Source organism: Pelobates fuscus, chromosome 7 (assembly GCF_036172605.1).
Source record: "Pelobates fuscus isolate aPelFus1 chromosome 7, aPelFus1.pri, whole genome shotgun sequence".
In the NCBI taxonomy this organism is placed as follows: domain Eukaryota; kingdom Metazoa; phylum Chordata; class Amphibia; order Anura; family Pelobatidae; genus Pelobates; species Pelobates fuscus.
In genome coordinates, this window is record NC_086323.1 from 38,368,006 (window position 1) to 38,390,781 (window position 22,776).

Here is a 22,776-nt window from a genome sequence, read left to right on the forward strand (position 1 = left end):
TAAGGATATGGAATTCATTGCCGGAAGAGGTGGTTTTGTCAGAGTCTATACAGATGTTTAAATTGCAATTGGATAAATACTTGCAAAAACATAACATACAGGGATACAATTTCTAATTAGTGGGCTAATAGCTGCTTGATTCAAGGAGACATCTGACTGCTATTTTGGGGTCAAGAAGGAATTTTTCCCTAGTTTGTTGCAAAATTGGAAGCGCTTCAGACTGGGTTTTTTGCCTTCTTTTGGATCAACAGCAAAAGCATATGTGAGGAAGGCTGAACTTGATGGACGCAAGTCTCTTTTCAGCTATGTAATTATGTAACTATGTAACTATGTAAGGCGTGTATGCTGCCGTATTCTGCTTGTGTTATTTTTACTGTAATTGCTTTGTATCGTTGTATTTGTGCGTATATGCAGGGCCGTCTTTAATAGTGACTGGACCCTGCGCAAAGCATTTGCTTAGGGCCCCCTGGACCCTGCCCCCCCCTTCCCAGGCATGTAATCACATCCTCCACCTCAATGCAGTGGCGGACCTAAAGTAGAGAGGTGCAAGAATTTTTGGGGGTCTCCCTGTTGCACGGGTGATTAAAAGGTAGATCCCCATCTGTCGTGCAACTCCAGAAATGCATTGATAGCTGGGGCTCTACCATTTACCCATGTTTGCAGGTCTGTATTTAGCACTAAGCAGTTTTTGTTTGTTTGACTGTAAACAGGTTTTTGTATGGAATTTGTTTGTACGTGGTGTTGGCGTGATTGCAAGCATGTATTTGTGTAGTGTTGGTTTTTGAATGCAGGGGTGTATTTACATATAATTTTGGTGTGTAACACAGACATGTGTTTGTACGTAGTGTTGTAGGTGTATTTGTGTGTAGTGTTAGTGTGTGAATGCTGAGATGTATGCACATTTACACACACAGAGATATATACACACTGAAATGCGCGCACACACACACACAGATACACACACAGACATACTGACACACACACAGACATGCTGACACACACACAGACATACTGACACACTCAAAGAAATACTGACACACACAAAGACATACCGACACACACAAAGACATACTGACACATACTGACACACAGACATGCTGACACTCAGACATGCTGACACACAAAGACATACGGATATGACTCACACAGATATGACACACACAGATATGACACACACAGATATGACACACACAGATATGACACACACAGATATGACACACACACACAGACACACACAGATATGACACACACACACAGACACACACACACAGACACACACACACAGACACACACACACACATACACTTTAAAACCCACCCTCCAGTTTCCTACCTTTCCTGCTGGTGGTTGAAGGTGTTGGAAGTTGGGGTCTAGCGCTCTCGGTCAGCCCCCCTCCAATCTGCCTACTCTTCTTTCCCGCACGCTCCTCTCTTTGTGGGAGGAAGTGATGCACGGCCGTCACTTCCTCCCAGCCTGCTGCCGAAAAGCAAGGGGCCCGCTCACGCTGTTAAAGCGCCTCAGCGTGCGACCGGGCCCCTGCTGACAGAAGCCCACCACGTGGTCCTTTGTGCATGGGCCACCCGGTGGGCCTCCTTAGTGTGCAAATTACGGCCAGAGGGTTAGAAATAGTTGAGGCCAGCAGGGCTGCCCAGTTTGCCCCGCGTTAAAGACAGCCCTGCGTATATGAGCTATTATATTGTTTATGTTCATGAGTAGTTTATGGTATTGTGTATGATACATATGAATGTGGGCTGTGTATGGGGGGCGCTTGTGCAATTGTGTGTCTGTGTGGATGGATATGTCACAGTGTGTGTTTGGTAGTGTGTGGGGGCTGTTTGTGGTATTGCATGTGGGGTTGTGTGCATGTATCTGGATTGTTAGTGGTGTTTCGTTTTCACAATTTTGTGCGGATTGTGTGTATGTTTGTGTGTGGGCTGTCCGTATTATTTGTATGAGGGGAGGGTTATTCTGCATTTCTGTGTATATCTAGCAGTGTGGGTGGCTTCCCTGGGTTCCAGTGGGGACCAGGCTGGCCAGGTACAGGTCAAGGACAGGAGCTGCAACAGCAGCTGCAGGCTGCTCTACTACAGTGTGGATTCCTATTCACAAGTGCTGGGAGGAAGTGCTCTGAGATCACTACCTCTACGTGCTGCAATGCATACATTGAGGATTGTTCTTCACCACCTTTTCGGATTAGCAGATATCTGAAGTTTTACTGGGACTCCTGATAGGCCAGAGCCTGTTTGGCTCTAGCAGCCTTGAGTGCCGGGCAAAGACACCTCGAGTGCCGTGCATGGCACTAGTGCCGTAGGTTGCCTACCCCTGCCCTAGACCTTAATGGTGACTTCTGAAAAAATATAATTTGGGAAGTCATTCCAACAGTATTGAATCATTTGGAAAGCTACATTAAATTGAGGCCATAGTGAGCAAAAAGGTGTGACCCAGAAAATTAGGGTAATATCTACCAAAACAGATGATGTTCTAAAAGTAGTGTAATTCAGCTAACTGATGGATTACAATTGGATTTGTATTCCTTTTTACACCACTCCAGTGGTATTCACCCACTCCATCATTAGCTTGTTTCCCTCTCTACAGAAGCCCCAAGTCTTAAGTTGTCCCTTGGTCTCCCTCAACCTGCCCCCCCCTTTCCATTTATCGACGCTATCTTTCTCCCCTCGCTCAACAGCGTCTGCTCAGAAACTGTATCTATTCTCAATACCTTATTTCTTATTCACTTGATATTCTGTTTGTGTTCTCATTCTGCCAATGGGGTGATGGGGTCAAATTGTTATCTCTGCTTTTAGCGAAAGCTCGTAATGCACATAACACCGTGTTCCAACCACCACATTTTATATTTTGTGACATTACTACTGTGAAAATTGTTGTTCATTTTGTAATGCTTGACTCTTTTTTTTTTCAAACTATCTGAAACCAATAGATGTTAATTAGCAAAATAAAAGAATACAATAAAAATTCTATTTTCAAATCTACTCATAAAATGTGAGAACATTTAAATATCTTTGTTTCATATCAATTTTCTACACCTCTTATTTTGTTATTCCCACTCTTAATCCATGTGCTTAGTGCACATCACACATGTTATGTATCTTCATTAGGCAATATTATCCCCTATTATACCTTTCTATCTGAATAGAATATTCCTATATAAAAAGATATGTAAATTGTATTGATTTAACAGCAGTGACTAAAACCACTTAAGGGATCTGATTAACTTTAATTTAAATGACTTTGAGAAGTTATTTAAATAAACTACCCTACAGCCTTTCAAAAAAAATGTACTCTGCATTAACGGGACATTTTTAAACACCTCTGTCATAGTTGGATAACACCAGTTGATATAATATCATACATTAGATTATTCACCAATTAATTAACAATGAGTTTCAAGAACTGCTTCAAATGTTGCTGATTGACTCATGCATAGTATTCCAGGTTTAATATATACCTTTCATAATAATACTCCCACCATAAGCTTTAGTGCAAGAGTTGGCTAAAATAGATCTCTAGCTGTTCTGGAACTACAACCCTCATGATGCTTCACCCCGTAGCCTGGCAGAGCATAATGTGAATTATAAGCTGTAGATAACAGCTGGGAATTTTCCTTTTGGCTATCCGTGATTTAGAGTGTGCCCTAAAACTGGTGGTAACGTCCTGTAAATTGGTGACTGATGTTGATACTAGCATGAAAATGGATAAACTATTTCTGGGCTGTGGGCAATAATATGCATAGCAGAACCTTTAAATACCCAAAGGGTCTTTTGGTCTGAATATTCAACACATGGCTGGCCATGGGACTTCTTGTGACCTACATAAACTCCATTTTGAATTCAAAGTCATTTTACATTTTAGAATGACTCAAATCAGATGAGTATATTTGTGTGGCAGTGTGTTATTGCTGGGTAGATCTGTGTGGGGTGTCAGAGCATGTAACGTATGTGTCCCTTCCCTCACATGTTCCCACATCCTCCAATGTCCTCCATGTGTCTCTCTAATCCCCCCTTTATATGTATTTTTACATCACTCCATGTCCCCCTTGCACCTCTTCCCTACATCCTTCATGTGCCTTTTCATTCATCCCCAACTCCTTGGTGGACTTCCCTTTTTTTGGTGGTTCCCGTTTGGGAGGCAAACGGAACCCGTTTGCATTGAGCTCTCCCGAGTGGGGAGCAGGTAAAACACACAAACACAACATATTACAGGGGAAACCAGGTGGCACATTTCCTAGCCATTCATGAATAGGCAGTGGTCCCGCCACACACTCTATCTGGGGTTCTCGAATTGTGGCTGACAAGTTCAGAAATATATCTAGGTTGTACTTTGCGCTGACCTCCGAGGAGTTGTGGACAACTCCCTCTTGGGCGCCATTTTAGCCATGCAGGGTTGTGGCCTCTAGCGAGTAGTCTTCTCCACATACTTGGCGGAGGCTGGTGATTTTATCAAATGCTGTGTGAGAGGCCTTCACTTGGTCCTCCCCTGTGCTGGCATCCAAAAATGTTGGAGATTGTTCCCTCGTGGGAACGAGGCGAAGCAAATCTCCAATGTGAGGAGTTTTAGGGTAGGTGCAAGTTTTGCCATTTTAGATCTTCAAATCATAGTTGCCCAGATGTTCAGGGCTTTAATAGCTGGGATATGAGTGTTTTCTGGGCAATACAATTGTGCAGGAAGCTACTTCAGTGAGGAGCATCGGCTTTACACATCTGCTCTGTTCGCTGGCTCCACCTCATATCTTTTATAAAAGGTGGGAGCACAGATAGATTGTGCCCCCCTCCTGCTACTCTGCTCCCTGGGCAAACACCTATGCCTGCCACCTTACTGGTGTGGCTGGCACTGAAACGATGCTGAAGATGCTAGTAAGGGGTAAAATAAATCCACTGTCTTCCAGAGTTTTAATTTATGTTTTTAATAAATTTAGCTGTGTCAAATGTCTTAAAGAGGTGTTTGAAACTTTACTGGTTTTGATGATTGTTTGTGAAAATTCAACAATTATCAGACTGGGTATAAAAAAAAAGAGACAAAAAAACAAACAAACCCAGCTCGGCGTGAAATACATCTCCGTAACAAGGCCCCAGCTGTGCCCAATTTAAAATGCATTTACAGCTCAGTTCAAGGGAAAGCTTCGCCATCTTGGGAAGCTATTCATTGCTAACTTGAGTTAGTCATGTCCCCTGGAAAGCCCATGGGGCCAAACTTCACGTACAGTTCAAAATGACATGCTAATACAGAAATCACCAAATGATACTACTCAGAGGTGACTCAAGTTCTGCTAAAAATGGACTTCATTTGTTTACCGTACTTCTGCTTAAAAACAGTTAATGACCAATCCCCTGAATCTAGTTTTTCATTTTCGGAGTTTACCTAATTTGTAGATAATGTATCTTTTTTTTTATTGTAAATTAGTTTATGGAATGCATACATTTGATTTCTTAAACAGTTAATTATCCTGTTATAAATCCGGTCTCGCTCATCATAAAGGATAATAACATCTGAAACACCCATATTGTCCCAAGGCATTATACAACAAACCTATTAAACACACGATTACCATTCGGTGCCTTTGATCTCATGTGTCACTGTATCTTCTAATAAGTATTCTCCTCTATATTCTCATTAAAACAGATGCTAACGAGGGATGATTGGTGGTCTAATTATAGACTGAGCAAAGGATTGGATTTGTGTGCTAATGACTTCACAAGATTTCTTGATTTTTAATTTCTTTTTGCGGCACCTTTGGCAAAAGCAAGATTTAATCTCCATCTTACAAGTCTATGCTATGATTTATTTAACCTAGAAACGTTCAGGCATTGTCCCACATACTCTGGTTCTCCTGCAGATACATCTTGTAATTAGATGTTTTCTTTCCAAACTCTCGGTTCCAAACCGTCTTGGCAGGTTGGATTTTTTTCCGATGTATATTTTATCTTTCGGATGCTTATTATTTTCATACTTGACAGTTGATGATGAACACACCAGAATCATTTCCCCCCGGGGGCTATGAAATACTTATTTTAATGGTATACTTATAAACTGCTTATAGACACTCATCAAACTATTGCAGGTTCCTTCATTGATGAGCAGTGTTGGGAGGGGTTCTAACAGCCCCTCTGGGTTCTTGTTCAAGTTGGCTGCTAAAAGCAACATCTCGTCCTCGTTGACACTTTGCTTAACAATTCAGTGTAAACTAGAGCTAGAAATACAAATGCTACGCTCCTCTTATTCATCATTATGATTATTTCAAGGACTCGGATAGAACGTTTTCTATTGTAAGCAGTGTTTATAAGTTAACCTCCCTCTTATTTTAACATGCTTTCTGCTAATTTACAGAAATCTGTTCACTTTATTCCATTCATTTTTCTTCTAAGGGGTAAAACGGTAAATGTTCATTGTTATTATAGGTGAGTTTTTTTCCCTGAAGCTTGAATAATTATTTTAAAATGTATCGTTATAATGACAATTTTGAAAAATGTTTTTTTTTTTTTTTTGTATTCTGTTTTCTTTTTACTTGTTGGGAATAAATTCTGCAATTTATTCCCATCGGAGCACAGCAGTCATGGGAGGTGCAATGAGGGGTGAACTCTTTCTTTTACCAAATACCTGGAAATTGCAAATCGGGTGGTTTGTTTGTTGCGTTGTAATGAGTGCAAGTCTGTTTTACCTTAGAGGAACCCTGCAAATTAAATCATGGCTACTTTTTACCAAGTGGTAGATTTTTGCATTTGATTTCAAACAGATTGCAATTCATCCAAATTTTTGATAAATGGCGAGCCGTCCGAATTTCATAGCACCGAAGTGCCATGTGGATGTATCACGAATAAAATGACATGGGCATTGGCCAAATATGTTTATTTGCTTTGTGATTCAGTGTTCCGTCCGTGGCACCAAAACAAAGATGAATGATGATTAGGCCACTAAATCAAATAAAAAGAAATAAACCATGGATCAACTAAACCAAGTGCTTACAATACAATATGCCACTGAATATTGACAGAGTTAGCTTCTGAAAAGTATATATATTTTGTATACACAATGTACAATGTAAATAATATGTACATATTTTGCTGTACAGTTATAGAATCATTTTTCACACACTTTTGATTAGTACAAATAGGTTTTTGTGTGTCATTTGCATGGACAATATTTGGGCAAGCAGAACTATCGCTTCAAGTAAACATTTGTGGCTGCCTTTCCTTGCAGTAAGTAGCTCTGAGGGATTAGTGGTTCCTTTCCCTATAGTAAGTAGTGCTAGGAGATTTGTGGCTCTTTTCCCCCATAGTAAGTAGCTCTGGCAGATTCGAGACAACCTTCACCCACAGTTAACCGGAGTTGGTCAGAAATGTTGGCTTCCATCTCTTACAGCATCTCTGGGAGTTGTAAAACATCGTGGTCTCTTCCCATTGAGTTGTACCGAGCAGTGGAGGCATTTTTATGTCCAGAAATGAATGAAGAGATACAGCAGAAAATATTTGGGCACCACCGAAAGAGTGAGAGCTCTGGGCTAACTTGTCCCAAGAGCTCTCAGTCTATCAGTTCCAGCCAGGTTGGACGATATTGACACTGGTAATGTGGAAGTGTAAATTTTGTATTTTTAATGTGGCTATAGAGAGGATGGACTACAAGAGCCTAAGAGAGCTTTTTGTTACTTTAGATTTTTTGTCAAACTACTCCAAAACTGGTTTGAGAAAAAAAAAAAAAAACAACATGGGAAGGCGTTAACAGCCTATTTGCACCATAACCACTAAACTGAACATAGTGCTAACGTTACTTAGATTGCCCATAAGCAATGCTACAAATTGCACAATATATCTTCATATGTGCATATTCTTTCTATCCATGAAGCTATCCAATGTACAGTTTAGTATTATAGTGGTAAAAGTATATCAGATGCCGTTAACTGTAGAATCAAGTTGTAAATAGTTTTTTTAATGTATAATTACAGTATCAACCCCTTGTCTAAAGATATATCATTAACCACATCTCATATACATTTAGAAGAAGGAAACTTATCTTATAGAAGAGCTAATCTAGCCAGCATAGAGCAGTTTTCTGTTGAAACAGCTGTTTCCATATAAATAACAATCTTTTGAAAAACTTACTTGGAGAAAAAATAATCTGAGCTGAAGTTTCTTATTGAAGAACAGCTGCTGGTACTTTGAAGCTTGGTCAGTGCGTCCTCCTGTGTAGTTTCTGGTTCAATACACCATCTTTGTTCTGTAGAAAACAAAGTACATATATCTAAGTAACCGTACAAGTGTTATAGCTAAGCAATTCGATAAAAAGTCACCGCCCATAATGTGAATCATATATCTGAAATGCTTTCTTGTTTTTCAGTGTTTTTCCTATTCTCAGCCCTCCTAAATCTCCGCGCCTTGTTTATCTTGTACCTTCTCGAAATATTGAATTTTACTCACTATACCTAGAATGTTGGAAAACTGACAAGTTCCACCAATAATGATATTCTCTGTAAAATGCACAGTTCCTTTTGGCAATTCTCCAATATGTCCTATAGCGTGATGCGTTATTGTTATTATGTATATAGAATATAGAATGCACACCATAACAATCTCAAAAAAATATTTACATTTTATTATGTACAAAAAAAGTACCAGAACGAAAACATATAAGAAAAAATGAATATAAGCAAAGTAACAGAAGCAAAGGCAGATACAATCAAATAATAATAATAAATTACCACAAAAATCTTTACAAGCCTCAGACAGAAACACGAGTCACCAAACCCCCCAACGTTTCGGCACCAACTGGCTGCCTTTATCAAGGGTTCCAGGCAGCCAGTTGGTGCCGAAACGTTGGGGGGTTTGGTGACCAACTGGCTGCCTTTATCAAGGGTTCCAGGCAGCCAGTTGGTGCCGAAACATTGGGGGGGTTTGGGGACTCGTCTTTCTGTCTGAGGCTTGTAAGGATTTTTGTGGTAATTTATTACTATTAATTTATTGTATCTGCCTTTGCTTCTGTTACTTTGTTTATATTGAGATTGTTATGGTGTGCATTCTATATTCTATATACATTTGAATATTTAAAGCACTTGAGGGAGCGCTTATATGGTTTGCACCTGGCTGTTCTTATATTGTTTTGTCTCTCCATGTGCTGTTGTTTTGAGAAGCGTTATTGTTATTAAGCATATGGTGAAATTTAGTATCGCCGTTTCAATTTCTGAGCTGTTTCTATCACATTAAACAAACAATCAAATCACCATAACCACTACAGCCTGCAGTACTACAAATTGGATCCCTCCAGACATTTGCGGCTTCATCCTCTACTAAGCTAAAGAGGTTCATGCAGGGCTGCACACATTGGCTGAGACGTTCATACACTCGACATTGGCTGAGAGAATCAGCTGAGAACAGAGTGCTTATCTGAGGCCAGTGGGTTGTCAAATCTTTCTCAAATGGTTTTTACAAATTACACAATGTGCATTTAATAAAACCAAGATGTTGTGTATGTAGGATCTACATTCATGATTTGGTTTGTTTTGGAGACACTTTTTTTTTCCCAATCATTGAGTATAATTTGTAAGTGACTTGCCCCGAGTATACAGGATCATAAGGAGTAAGTTAAACATGCATTATTTTAGCTGACCATATGCCAAATATTAGGTAGAGACTCTCTAATATGTCATACTGCATATTGTATTCTGATACAGATATTATCCTCTTTTATTTATCATTTGTGACTGATATAAGAAGGGGTCTATAGGATCAATCTTTCCCTTTTTTTTTTTTATATGTTGCAGATTATAAAGTAAATTTAGGTTTCTCCCAGTTGTTTTCAAAGTAACTAAATTCCATTCTATGAATAACATTATCTGTGGTCTGAATTCACAAACCATATAAGTGTTGGAGGTAGACCACAGGTTAACCAGCAATATTATACAATTCTAAATGTCAGACTATTTTGGTCAGAGAGCAATACTTCCATCAACTGGTCCATAATAAAGATAGTCGTGTGATAAAGCAAAGCTTTGTGCGGTCATGCCTTGTACTTGTAATTAGCTGTCATTCATTTATTTTCAGTAGGTCTCATCCTCCCAGATATCTACCCTGTTTAATAATTTTTATACAGTTCATGTCAGACGATAACATCTACACTTCTTTGGAAATCACAGATGTCGTGATCAATAGATTGTTTTACGTTAAATATGGTAATTTTGTAATTTTGATTTTCAGCATTTAAATTGGACCAGTCATAAACAATGACATTAATCAAAAGAACATAAAAACATGTCAATATTTATAACAATTCTTATATGGAGCCTTATTTTCAGATTATGTTACATAGCAATCATACAACGAGTAAGTTATAATCCGGTTACAGAGTACGTCATCTATTCTAACAGATACAAATTGTCAACTTGCGTAGAATCTTACTTAAACCTGGTTTGTCCAATTTTGTTGCTATATTGGTTTTGTGATTAGTGAGCATGTATGATTACTAATTAAACATTAATAGTATACATTTGTTAAAAGGCATATGGAATTGTAACATCAGTTAGAAACTGAGTGATTGGAGTTGTGGGGGGAGGTAAAGGTCAAGGATAATGGAGGGCGGTATGGTCACATGAAGTGGATTGATAGGGACCAGTACAGGCTTCGAATTGGGATGTGACAGGGAAGACCTTTTTCGAAGAGATATTTCTTCTAGAGATTGCAAAAAGATGAGATGGAGGCAGTCAACTGGAAGTGGGGAGGGAGCATATTCCATTAGTTTGAGCTAGGATTAAAAATGGAATGACTTGAGAAGGCACAAATGAATATAAGGCTAAGGTATGGTAAGTGGAGATTTCAGAATGGAGAGGTCATGTAAGGGTACAGAAGGAAGGGATTGCGGAGAGAGAGATATCCTTGGGTGCACTTAAAAAGAGTGTGTAAGAGCAGCTCGATGGCATGTTTAGGAGATATTAATTGGAATTATTACGTGTATTGGAAGTGTAAGCAGGCAGACATTGCAATAATAAAGCCTAGAGAAGTTGAGGGAATAAATATAATTTTTTACAAATGTTCAGTCCTCAGTAACTTTATAGCTTTTTATAAATTAGTTTGTTAAATGCCTGTATAGACTGTGATTATTCATAGAAAACAACAACTAAAAGGCGTTATTCGGCAGATCAATAGCAGCAGCTTCTATTGGTTTGCACAACTGGTTTGATAAATGCATTTTCATAAATTAAACTACCACCGGGTTCTGGACTACTTATCGCATAAAACCTTGTTTTGCAGGAGTTTATGGTGTATGCTCAATGTTCAGGACTGGGTGAGAATTCTAAGCCTCTTGATCCACAGAAAAAAAATGCTGATTTTCATCAAATTTGGGAGCATTCAGGGTTGGTTACTTTTTAAAAATTATTTTGCACACTCTACTTTAATGCATTATATACATAATAAATCCATAAGGAGAAGATATATTTTAACGATGGCACAGTCTACACAAACTGATGGTATGTCTGAGCTTCTGATATCAGTATTTTTTTTCTCTCTTTTCTCTAAATGTCATTTTTATTGGGCTACAGCCATATGATACAGTGTGCCTTCTGTCTTACTGTGTTGCTTTGGTTACCTAATAAAATATTAGAAAACCAGTTAGGAAGAGAATGCCTGATGCACGCTGGAAAATATTAAGTCACTAGTCTTGTGCATTATTAAAAATGTCTCCAACCTGCTGAAGTAATTATGATAATAACAAAATATACCAGAACCTCAGTGACCTATGGTTTAGTGTAGGGATTTTTGAGCGGTGATAAAAAAAATTATTATTAGTGTGGGCTATAATAATTTTCTTTACAGAAAATGTCTGCAATTTCTATTGAGAAAACTGAGAAAGATTTACAAAAGGAACTTCTACTAGGATACAAAATGCATATTCTGATACCTCCATTGGGCAGGTCCTGGATAATGTCACCTTGTTTCACTGGAAATCCTAAAAATGGTGTCACTCTTGCTGACATACAGCTTCTCTGGCGCTCTCTGCATGGTACGAGTGGCCTTATCTCAGCACGGGTGTGTGATGCATTCAAGCAGGCTGTGCTACCTAGGTGCAGTTATCTGGTGTCCCCAAATGCGAACAAATTTAGGCCGGCTGGGCATATTCCTAAAAAATGGACTGTCCCACCAAAATCTGGATAGTCTGGGGTCCTGTATTTTTAATGCATGTGAACAATGAAATCAAAGTGTAATTAAAGCATATCTCACACTGCACCCATTGCTGCTTTGGGTGCAGGGCCCCTGGAGTGCAGCAGAAATTAGTTATACCTGCCTTCTGCATGCCAACTTTGATCTAAAGATTTTGGAGGTTCACCTGCCATGAGTCCACATTAGTGCTGTACTCTGACACATGCAAAGTACATGCTGTACTATCACTTATGTCCATTAAGGATCTCTCAAGACTGCGGGAGCCTCATATTGTCTCATACTGAGGGAGACAATGCCTTATTTCCACAGGTGTCACTGGGGGAAGTGACAAAAATGACAGTATCAGCTCTGCCTTTTGTCAATTTTGGCACTTACCATAAGACAAAGTAGTCCCCTGATTTCTTACGGTCTTTATGGGCGTTTTTATGAATATCTGATCAGAGTATCCAGAGGGTACACTGGGTAGACCAAGAGTTAATCAAGTAATTGATCATGCAGGAATCCACACATTAATAGACTGCAGGGCAGCACTTATCATGCACTGTCCATAAACCTGAAGAAATGACGTTTGTCCTTGTCCAGAAAAACATGGCAGATATGGCAGCCGTAGACCCATGATTTAGGGAGACCCTTACAGAATGAAATCAGTGCAGCCAGTGGGCTGGGATTCCTGTTGGCTGTAGTGACACTTGGTGGTTTCACACACTAGTAGGAAAGCCTTTGCCATCAGTGGTTCTAGGAGCGATAGGGCAAGTCATTTACTTTGTATTTGTAAACACGTTTTTTCAATATGTTGGAGTAAATTTTACTTTTATCTTTTACCCTATCATTAATGAAGAGCCATATTGTCCCAGAATACTGCTGCTCATTATCCATACCGTGGTTTATTTGATTAATTACCCTCAGTACAAATCTTGGACTCTGGCCTTTACCCATTGAGTAAATGAAGGATGTGTTTGTGACATTGTCTTTTCTACCAGCAAAACACTTTTACTGTTCGATTTTGCAGCTAAGCTCATTACAGTCCAATTTACCGTAGTTCCTGCTTCCCTTAAACTACGTGCAGGGAATAAAAAAGGAAAGTTTAACCAGAACTTGAATACCATCTGCTTTCTGCAGAAACACACAGGCCTTATCTGTAAGAGAGCAGGTTGTCCAATACTGACAGCATGCTGCTGCTAACTTGTTGCAGGAAGGAGGTTACTTGTCCACATGCAAGTGTAGCTGTGTGACATTTGTAACCCATTACTTGCCAGTAGACACGTGCATCAGTGAAATTTTCGTTAAAAAAATTAACTAATTGTTTTTATCCTTTAGGACAAAAATAACACTGCACTACCAGCTCCCTCACAATAATATTAATTCCTACCCTCCCCCCCTCCCCCGCATTAAAACCTATGGGGATCACTATGGTTAAATCCTCCCAAATGCCCCTACTCGCTGGCTACAGAGCATGGGAAAATTCCAAAGAACTTTCCCACGCTGTGTAAAATGACTCAGAGCATTATGATTAGTTGGATTTCAAACCAACCAATCAAAGTGCTGTGACAGGTAAATGTAGAGACTTACCTGTCAGAAAACTGTTTGGTTGGCTTGGAATTAACCAATCAGAGTGCTGTAAGTCAAATTGCAGGGTGTGAGAAAGCTTTATAAGGCTTTCCCTGCTCTGCGGAGCTCATTCTGCATGGTGCCCTCGCTGGGTGAAGAAAGATTATTTTTTTAGTGTCGGGATTTTTTTCCCCCCAGCGTTTTTTTGGGTTTCTTTGCACTCTGTTTTAAAAAAAAATTAAAAAAATTATAACAGTTGCAGCGGGTATTATGGATTTTTATTTGGCCTTTTTGGGGGTTGAAGAAAGAAAAGAAAAGAAAAGAAGAAAGAAGACATCTAATGGTAAGTATGACATTTTATTTTACAGGGTTAGTTTATTGCCCCCCTCACTATTATTAGGGTGAGGGTGGAGGTAGGGTATTTTTATTGGGAGGGGGGTGACTAGTGTCTTGGGGACCCCTAGTCACTTTATTATTTGTGGTCCCCACCCGCCGCTCATAGGTGGGGACCAGGGGGGGCTTTAGGCCCCACCCATTATTTAATTACTTGGGGTCCCTACCCACCCCTCATGGGAATTAACTTCTATTTTATCGATATGGGGGTCATAGTGACCCCCATACTAATTTATATTTAGTGGGGGAGGGGGGGCTAGGAATTAATATTATTACAAGGAGTTGGTGGCACTGATGGCTCCCTCCTTTTTTTATTTCGTGCATGCGCAATGTATTTCTCCGTGCTGTGGAGGTTAATTCCCCTGCAGCACGGAGTCTATTAAAGAAACAAAATGAAAAGGTAATGCATTCAGCATTTGCCCCTTTGTTTTGTTTTTATTTCGCATGAGGGCTTTCGTTTACGTTTTAGTAAACAAATACGAAAAATACCTGATTTTTCGGACGAAATCGTATTCATACGAAAACGAATGCACATGTCTACTTGCCATATCTCTGCATTATAAGCAGTTTCCTCCATTTCAGTACTGACAGGGTGCCTTGACCCTCCCCCAAGAGATTTGGAAAATTCCACCAAACCTCGTTACCACCACAATTCAGGGCCACCTTCTGTGTTACTTTTACAATTCTTACAAATCATTTCCATTTATGAGCAACAATGCGAAGAATCAATTAGATAAATTGAAGTGCTTTAAGTTCAATATAAAATAATTAAATTGATTAAATGATAAACGCATGTCCACGATACCTGAAATGCCCATTTTTAACTGTTAGACTTGTCTGGGTCTTGTCAGATTACATACACACTCACCATGGATTGTAAAATAGGTGGATATTGTTCCTTACACAGGAAAAGGTGTGAAAATAAAATTTAGTCATTAACGTACTAGTCCCAAGGCTGCAAAACGTTGCCCAATATTTATTTTCAATGTTTTCCAGACACTCACAAGTTAAGGTGGGCCATAAGCTATCTTTGGCATACTTTGCAAGGTTGTCATGGGGGGACTGGTTTAGAAAAATGTGCTTAATTAAGGTCACAACGTATTGACTTTACCACCAGTACATTCAGCGAGTTTATATCAGGAAATAACACAGGCCTTGGTCTCTTGTAATCTAAATATTTGATTTTGTAATCTGCTGGGGATGTGTCAGTAAAGCATGCCAATAGCATGTAGATTAATTTATTGACTGATAATCAATGGTGTCTGGAAAATAGGGATGTAACCAGCCAGAGGTACACTAACATAATAGTAATAGTTTAATTATAAATATGATAACCGTACAGAATTAATGCATAGGGCACAACAGACAGATACTACTAACTGTTTTCTTTACTGGTAATACTAGCTGCTGTTTGATAGAGAGCAGGTCACTGATAATACTAGATGCTGTTTGATAGAGAGCAGGTCACTGACATTACTAGCTGCTGTTTGATAGAGAGCAGGTCACTGATAATACTAGATGCTGTTTGATAGAGAGCAGGTCACTGATATGACTAGATGCTGTTTGATAGAGAGCAGGTCACTGATAATACTAGCTGTTGTTTGATAGAGAGCAGGTCACTGAAAATACTAGCTGTTGTTTGATAGAGAGCAGGTCACTGATAATAGCTGCTGTTTGAGCAGGTTACTGATAATACTAGCTACTGTTTGTTAGAGAGCAGGTCACTGATAATAGTAATTGGTGTTAGAAAGAAGGTCACTGATAATACTAGCTACTGTTTGATAGAGAGCAGGTCACTGATAATAGCTGCTGTTTGAGCAGGTTACTGATAATACTAGCTGCTGTTTGTTAGAGAGCAGGTCACTGATGATAGTAATTGGTGTTAGAAAGAAGGTCACTGATAATACTAGCTGCTGTTTGATAGAGAGCAGGTTACTGATAATACTAATAAAAAACAGAAAGGGTCAGCGCTAAATAAAAAAAGGTAAAATAAGGCAGCAACCCTAAGAAGGGGATCCCTCTGAACCCTTCAGAATAACAGAAAAAAAACAGATGGAGAAGGGCTGCGCCACAGAAAGAGGTACTAAAATATATTCCCAGTGAAATACGATATACAAAATAAGAATAGTCTCTAGGTAAAAATGTTATTTTACCTAGAGACTATTCCTATTTTTATTTTACCAAGAGACTATTCCTATTTTGTATATCGTATTTCACTGGGAATATATTTTAGTACCTCTTTCTGTGGCGCAGCCCTTTTCCATCTGTTTTTTTTCTGTTATTCTGAAGGGTTCAGAGGGATCCCCTTCTTAGGGTTGCTGCCTTATTTTACCTTTTTTTCTTTACTGGTAATACTAGCTGCTGTTTGATAGAGAGCAGGTCACTGGTAATACTAGATGCTGTTTGATAGAGAGCAGGTCACTGATATTAGTAGCTGCTGTTTGATAGAGAGCAGGTCACTGATAATACTAGATGCTGTTTGATAGAGCAGGTCACTGATATTACTAGCTGCTGTTTGATAGAGAGCAGGTCACTGATAATACTAGATGCTGTTTGATAGAGAGCAGGTCACTGATATTACTAGCTGTTGTTTGATAGAGAGCAGGTCACTGATAATAGTAACTGGTGTTAGAAAGCAGGTCACTGATAATACTAGCTGCTGTTAGAAAGAAGTTCACTGATAATACTAGCTGCTGTTTGATAGAGAGCAGGTCACTGATAATACTAGCTGCTGTTTGATAGAGAGCAGGTCACTGATAATACTAGCTGCTGTTTGATAGAGAGCAGGTCACTGATAATACTAGTATGTATAAGCTGCATTGGAGAAAGGCCAGTTAGACTTCATGCAATCCCCACAGATTGGTCACAGGTAACAAATTTCAGTTGTATGTGAATCCAGCATCCATAAAATTCTCTAACAACACACAGTCTGCATTGTCAGGTGCACAGTAGAGGGTAATTGATGGTGACAGAATTTTCACTGCTCACCAGTCAGTGCCATAATAATTCAGCGCTTCACCAGACATCTCTGTCCGCCATCAGCATATTTTCATTCTTACGCATCAATGCTTGCTGTTGTTTTTCATAGGTCACCATCTAAGACTTTTCTTGTATAGACTTTAAGAGTTAGAAGAAATTAGAAAGTTAGAAGATGTCACACGCCAATCTGCACTTCTCATTCCTTGTCCCTTACTTAGGATATGATGTCCAACAAACTGTTTGCTCAATCTACATTTTTAGCAATGGTCTGTTTGTAGGACTGAGTGCATGAAATAAGGAAGGGATCCAGTGGCATGGTACCACACGGTGTGGAGCTCTCCACGGTGCAGAACATGAGTAGCTGACTCCTGGACAGAAAGTGTCAAAGCTCACAAGACAGGTACTCATGGTCTGCCCCAAGCAGAGGTGCAGACTGGATACCTGCACCCTTTACAACCAGGAACGTGAATGACCCACCCTCCCTGTAACATAACCTCAGGGAGGGAAAATTATTAAGTGCTTTTTTTCTCTCTCTAATTATTAAAGTAATGATAATTAATTTAATAAAGCCCCTATCCCACCACTGTACACGCACAATACCTCCCCTATACACACACATACTAGTTAATTTTATACACACTTACTCTACCCCTATACACAGTACACCCCCATGCACACATTACACCCTCTATACACACTAACTACACCCACTATACACACTAACTACACCTTTTATAAACAGACTGCACCCCCTTTACACATACACTACAGCTCCTATACACACTCGTGATATCCCCTATATGCAGTGCACCCCTATACACACACTACACCCTCTTATGAAACTCCATACACACTTACTCAACATCTCCTAGGCACACACTATACCCCCATGCATACACACCACCCCTTGAACACATGCACACTTCACTCCCTATACAAAAATGCAACTTTGTCTGTGTAGCCAAAAATCCTAGCACCGGTAGGGGGGCCTGATCTCCTGTTGTAGGGGGGTCCTGTGAGTTGGCAGTCTGCCATACTCTTTGTATAACAGAGCTCCATAGCAATGATATTCACAGTAATGTATCTGTAAACTACAATAATTATTATTTTTTAAAATAATCAGTCTGTATTAATAAGTCATGTCATGTGGTTCTTGTTCAAAAATACATTTCTGGTGCCTAAATCTTTATTAGTAAATTATCAGAATGTCCCTTCCCCTCACAACACCCCAACTCACACCCCTGAAATCAAAAGTGTTTATCTCTGTCTATATGAAATGTAAACTTACCTATGTATCTAAATATCAGAAATATCACAGGACATGTTTGTAATTTGTGTTATTGCTGGAAGAAGCCCTACATTCTGGAGAAAACATACAGGTTTAACAGTTATGGATAACTCCGGCAATGACATTCCCCACAATGCTTGACCAGGCAGTCCAGAAAAATCAGGTTAGCCATCACTTGTTTAATAACACATTCTTCCAGAACCTACTTGAAAATGAGAGCACTCTCAATGTATTCTTCCCTGTACACTTACTAAATAAATCAATACATTTTATCCTTTTATCAACCAATTAATGTCCACATTAACCTTCTGAATAGCAGATTGAGAGGGAGAGATTTCTCTCATGTTTGCTAGTCTTCTTTGCCTTGTAAATATTGACACTTTAAATAATTTTATGTTCTGGATAATCGGGGAACTTGGCCGTGTAAATGACAATTGTTCCTGAACAGTTCAAAATTCGAAGCACAAGTCCTAAATTGTAGTTCTCTGTTGGATTTCTGTAACAAACCAGTTGAATACAAAAAATGCAAAGTGTTTCAAGCCATGAATAACAGAATAGAATAAAAATAAAGCTCGTTCCCATTTCTATCACTTGCACTGATGCCCCATACAATCTAGGCATTTATATCGTATTTACCAGTGAATGCTTTCAAAAAGGGTTTCAAGCAGAGGAACTTTGATGTTTTGGAGTCCTATTCATCTTCAGTATAATTGAGCACACCCCGCGGGTGGTCTCTGAAAAATTCGATATGGATGTTGATTTTGCAGATAGAAGGAGTTTGAATGCAGCCATCAATAAATGCAATTTTTGAACACAGGGACCGATTTAAAGCGTTTGTCTTTTTGTTGTTGTTGGGCTTTTTCTTTTATCTTAAAATTCTTCTACTTACTTCTCTTTCTTAGACTACAATTTATTGGCAAGTGTAACGGCACCCCGGGTATAGAAGGGGTTAACACCGCCAAAGCTGTTCTTTTCCCCGAATTTTAAGTCAGCTACCGAACACTCCTATGTGCCGAACAGGAATCATACGAATTATCCACCCAAGCACGAGACGAGGCTCTGTGTTGAGGGTCAAGCAGGATCTGTTTAACCCCTTAAGGACCAACCTTCTGGAATAAAAGGGAATCATGACATGTCACACATGTCATGTGTCCTTAAGGGGTTAATGGTGGCTACATGTCAGCCTATTATCCAGGTCTTGCAGCAAGGGACACTCCCATAAGGATCTTGTGGAAGACTGAGACATTTTTACAGTGACCAATCATATGCATTTACAGTATACAAACACTCCCACACAAACAGTGCTCCTCCTCTCTATCCTGGAGATAATTGGGTTAAGAGCCTTGAAGTAACTCAATTATCTCCAGGTATAGAGAATATTCTCCATTTTATAATAACAGTAAAACACATAAAAATCTATGTCTTATTTTATTGAACAGAACCCACACATTCGACATCCCCAGATAGCTTAGATTTGAGCACTCCATATAACCGACACAGCATTCATATGAGCCAGAACGAAGAGATGGATGGTTGGTGATCTCAGCGGTGTTCGTGAGAAACGGTGTCAGAAATTAGTTCCATGTATTTTGTTATGATTGCCTCCGGTCTAGCAGGAGGTTGGATCGCTTGGATGTCCTGGTTCCCGAAGTCAGAGAGTCGAACGGTGCTTCAATCGGTAGAAACCTGTAAATGTAGAATATCCCACTAGCTATAGTAAAGCTAGGATTCCCGGATCCCTACAACACGAGTCGAGGCTGCGAGTTGAGGGTAAAACGAACTGGCTTTAATGGCACACAAGCATGGCAATTTATGCAAGTCCCCAGGTCCAGCGACAGCCCCCTATGGACCTGATGGGATACAGGTACAGTACAAACATTCAACCAATCATAATACAATGTATCATTCAAATTAGTACCCGCCCAGCTTGGAGATAATGAGACCGACGGTTATACAATCTAATTATCTCCAAGCGCCCAAAAGACCATGCTTTATCGTGTCCTTAAAAACAGCATAAAAATATATAACTTTGGCATTTTAGGGAGAATATAGTTCATTCCACTATTCATTCGGTAGCTCAGATCTGGATGTATCAAGTATACGAATTGCGCCCAGATCCCACAAACAGAACGGGAGATTTCTGCCATAGAAAGTCCTATTCTGCACTTTGGTCGTGAACCCCTGATGGCGGACATGTTTTCAGGTTGGTCAATGGACAGCGGGACCTCGAGTAAAACTTATGGAGCGGAGGTCGGATACATATTTGCATGAATCCCCGCTCTCAGTCTAGTTGTCCCGGCCATTCGGGAGACGAACGGAGACCGCCCGGAAGGGGGTACTTAACCTGTGGTTAACCGCAAGAGCAACGTTCTAATTGATGCCACACACCAGAATGTAGGTGGTCCCCATTCATGAGTTTTTCGGCAGTTTCCCTTCGGGGAATTGTATACGAACGTGGGTCCCCTGGGACCGTCACTTAGTTGGTGGTTTACCGCTAACCGCAGCGCCTTGGGCGGTTAATGAGAGGCACACTCCGCTCGTAGGGTAGTCGGTTATTCGGTACTTTTAGAGGTGACGGGGTTAAGTGGTGGCACACGCCAAAGGCTGGGTGGTCCATCGTTCGTACGGACGAATGTGTCTTTATAATAGTTTGTGCAATGCGTTCGTACGGTCTGAATACTGACATAATAGGGATTTTAAACGAAAAGAGGTTATGTTGTAACAGTATATAGAGTCTTTGTAACATATTTGTCTACGAACACCGCTGGGCGTTCAACAGTCCAAGATGGCCGCCGCCACGTGTTCGTTCAAATGAACGATGACCACCCAGCCGACCGTTCGGGAGTTGGAAGTGGCTGCGGTTACCCACAATGTTAATAAGGTCAGAAAGGTTAATGAGCAACACACTTCCCTGCTTGGAGGCCCATCATTCGGTAGTTCATTCGTCTCTTAGGGAATATAATCAGGAAACACATGAACAACCGGTGACTGGCGAACAAACAGACGGAATAGTTTAAAATAATAATCCAGAGGCAGAGAGGTCTGCCACAGCAAGTATTAACTATTTTTTTACGGACAAGGATTATTGATAATTTAATTTCAAAGGTAAAGGTTATATTTGACACTGTGTGCCCACATGTTGCAGAGAATGAGTAGAAGGTGGGATTATTCGGGGTGTTCTTGGAAGGGAGCTTAGCATGCCCCTTGCACACCAATAAGTGGAAGGAGACTTGGCACCATTCATGACAGTGGAACCGGGCACCTCCTGAAATGCTATAAATAGGGGATGAGCACTATTAAGTCTCAGATTGACTGGACATCCATTTGGCCCTTTGAGTACATAGTAGATGGGTTGGAAGTGTTATTTACCAAGGTATTGGGAACAGCATCAAAAGGATATTAGAGGTCAATTCAAGATGGAGTCTTCCATGTTCTTTTCTTTATTTTTATTTTTAAATACGAAGTCCACAAGCTTCAAGCACGTCCCACAACTGACCCTCAGGTAGCTTTTTTTTTTTATTTTTTATTAACCTATGTAGAGAATTCTGTTGCATTCATTGAAAAATCAAACCTTTTATGGATAAGCATATATATGGTCCTGATGAAAGTTTTTTCAAACGTTGATGAAATAAAAGTTAAGTTTTCATTTATAAGAGCTAGGACCCTGGGGTGCTATCCTTTTATTTATTTATATACATATATATGTATATATTATACACAAGATCTTGAAAAATTATTATTAAAAATTACAACATCTTTAGGTCCTCTAATGGCTGTTATAATCCTGCTACAAGATTGTCAATTTTTATGCCTTTGGTTATTAGACCACTTACGCCATATCATTTGCAGGTTGTTCTTTCTGACCTCTATTTATAATTTATTATCTCTTCTTATCCAGAATATTACACTGATATACATAGCCAGTAGTATGCAAAAGATGCTCTTACTGTCACCCACCGCTCACAACTGCCAGCGATCTACCCTTTTTATTCTTACTTCATTTTTTTTACAAGTTACATAGACTTACATAGACTCTTTTTCAGACTTACCCACGCGATCGGTTCTGACTCATCCCTGCTGACCTGAGCTCCCCTGTTATCTAACTGTAAAGGGCTCTGAGTACATCTTATTCTGAAAATCAATATGTATAGACTTCACATTGCAGGGTAGCAATGTAAGAGAAAGAGACATTGTAGTCCTAAGAATATCCAAGTTGAACCAGAGATTGTACACTTAACTTTCACTTGTCTTCAAAATACATCTAATGGAATATTATCACTGAGCTGGCTTAAAGGGTTACTATAAGCACTATGACCACTTGTGATTTGAAGTTGTCTTGATGCCTGGAGTCTGTATGTGCTGCATTTTGAATGATGCAAAGCGATTTGCCCCTTTACCAAGGAATGGTGC

The 22,776-nt window shown here is 39.7% G+C and overlaps 1 protein-coding gene across 2 annotated transcripts in view; it reads left to right on the plus strand.

Annotated features, from left to right (window-relative positions):
- Positions 1 to 22,776, plus strand: part of AK5 (adenylate kinase 5) — a 264,357-nt gene that overhangs the window by 118,604 nt on the left and 122,977 nt on the right. The gene's annotated exons all lie outside the window — the stretch shown is intronic.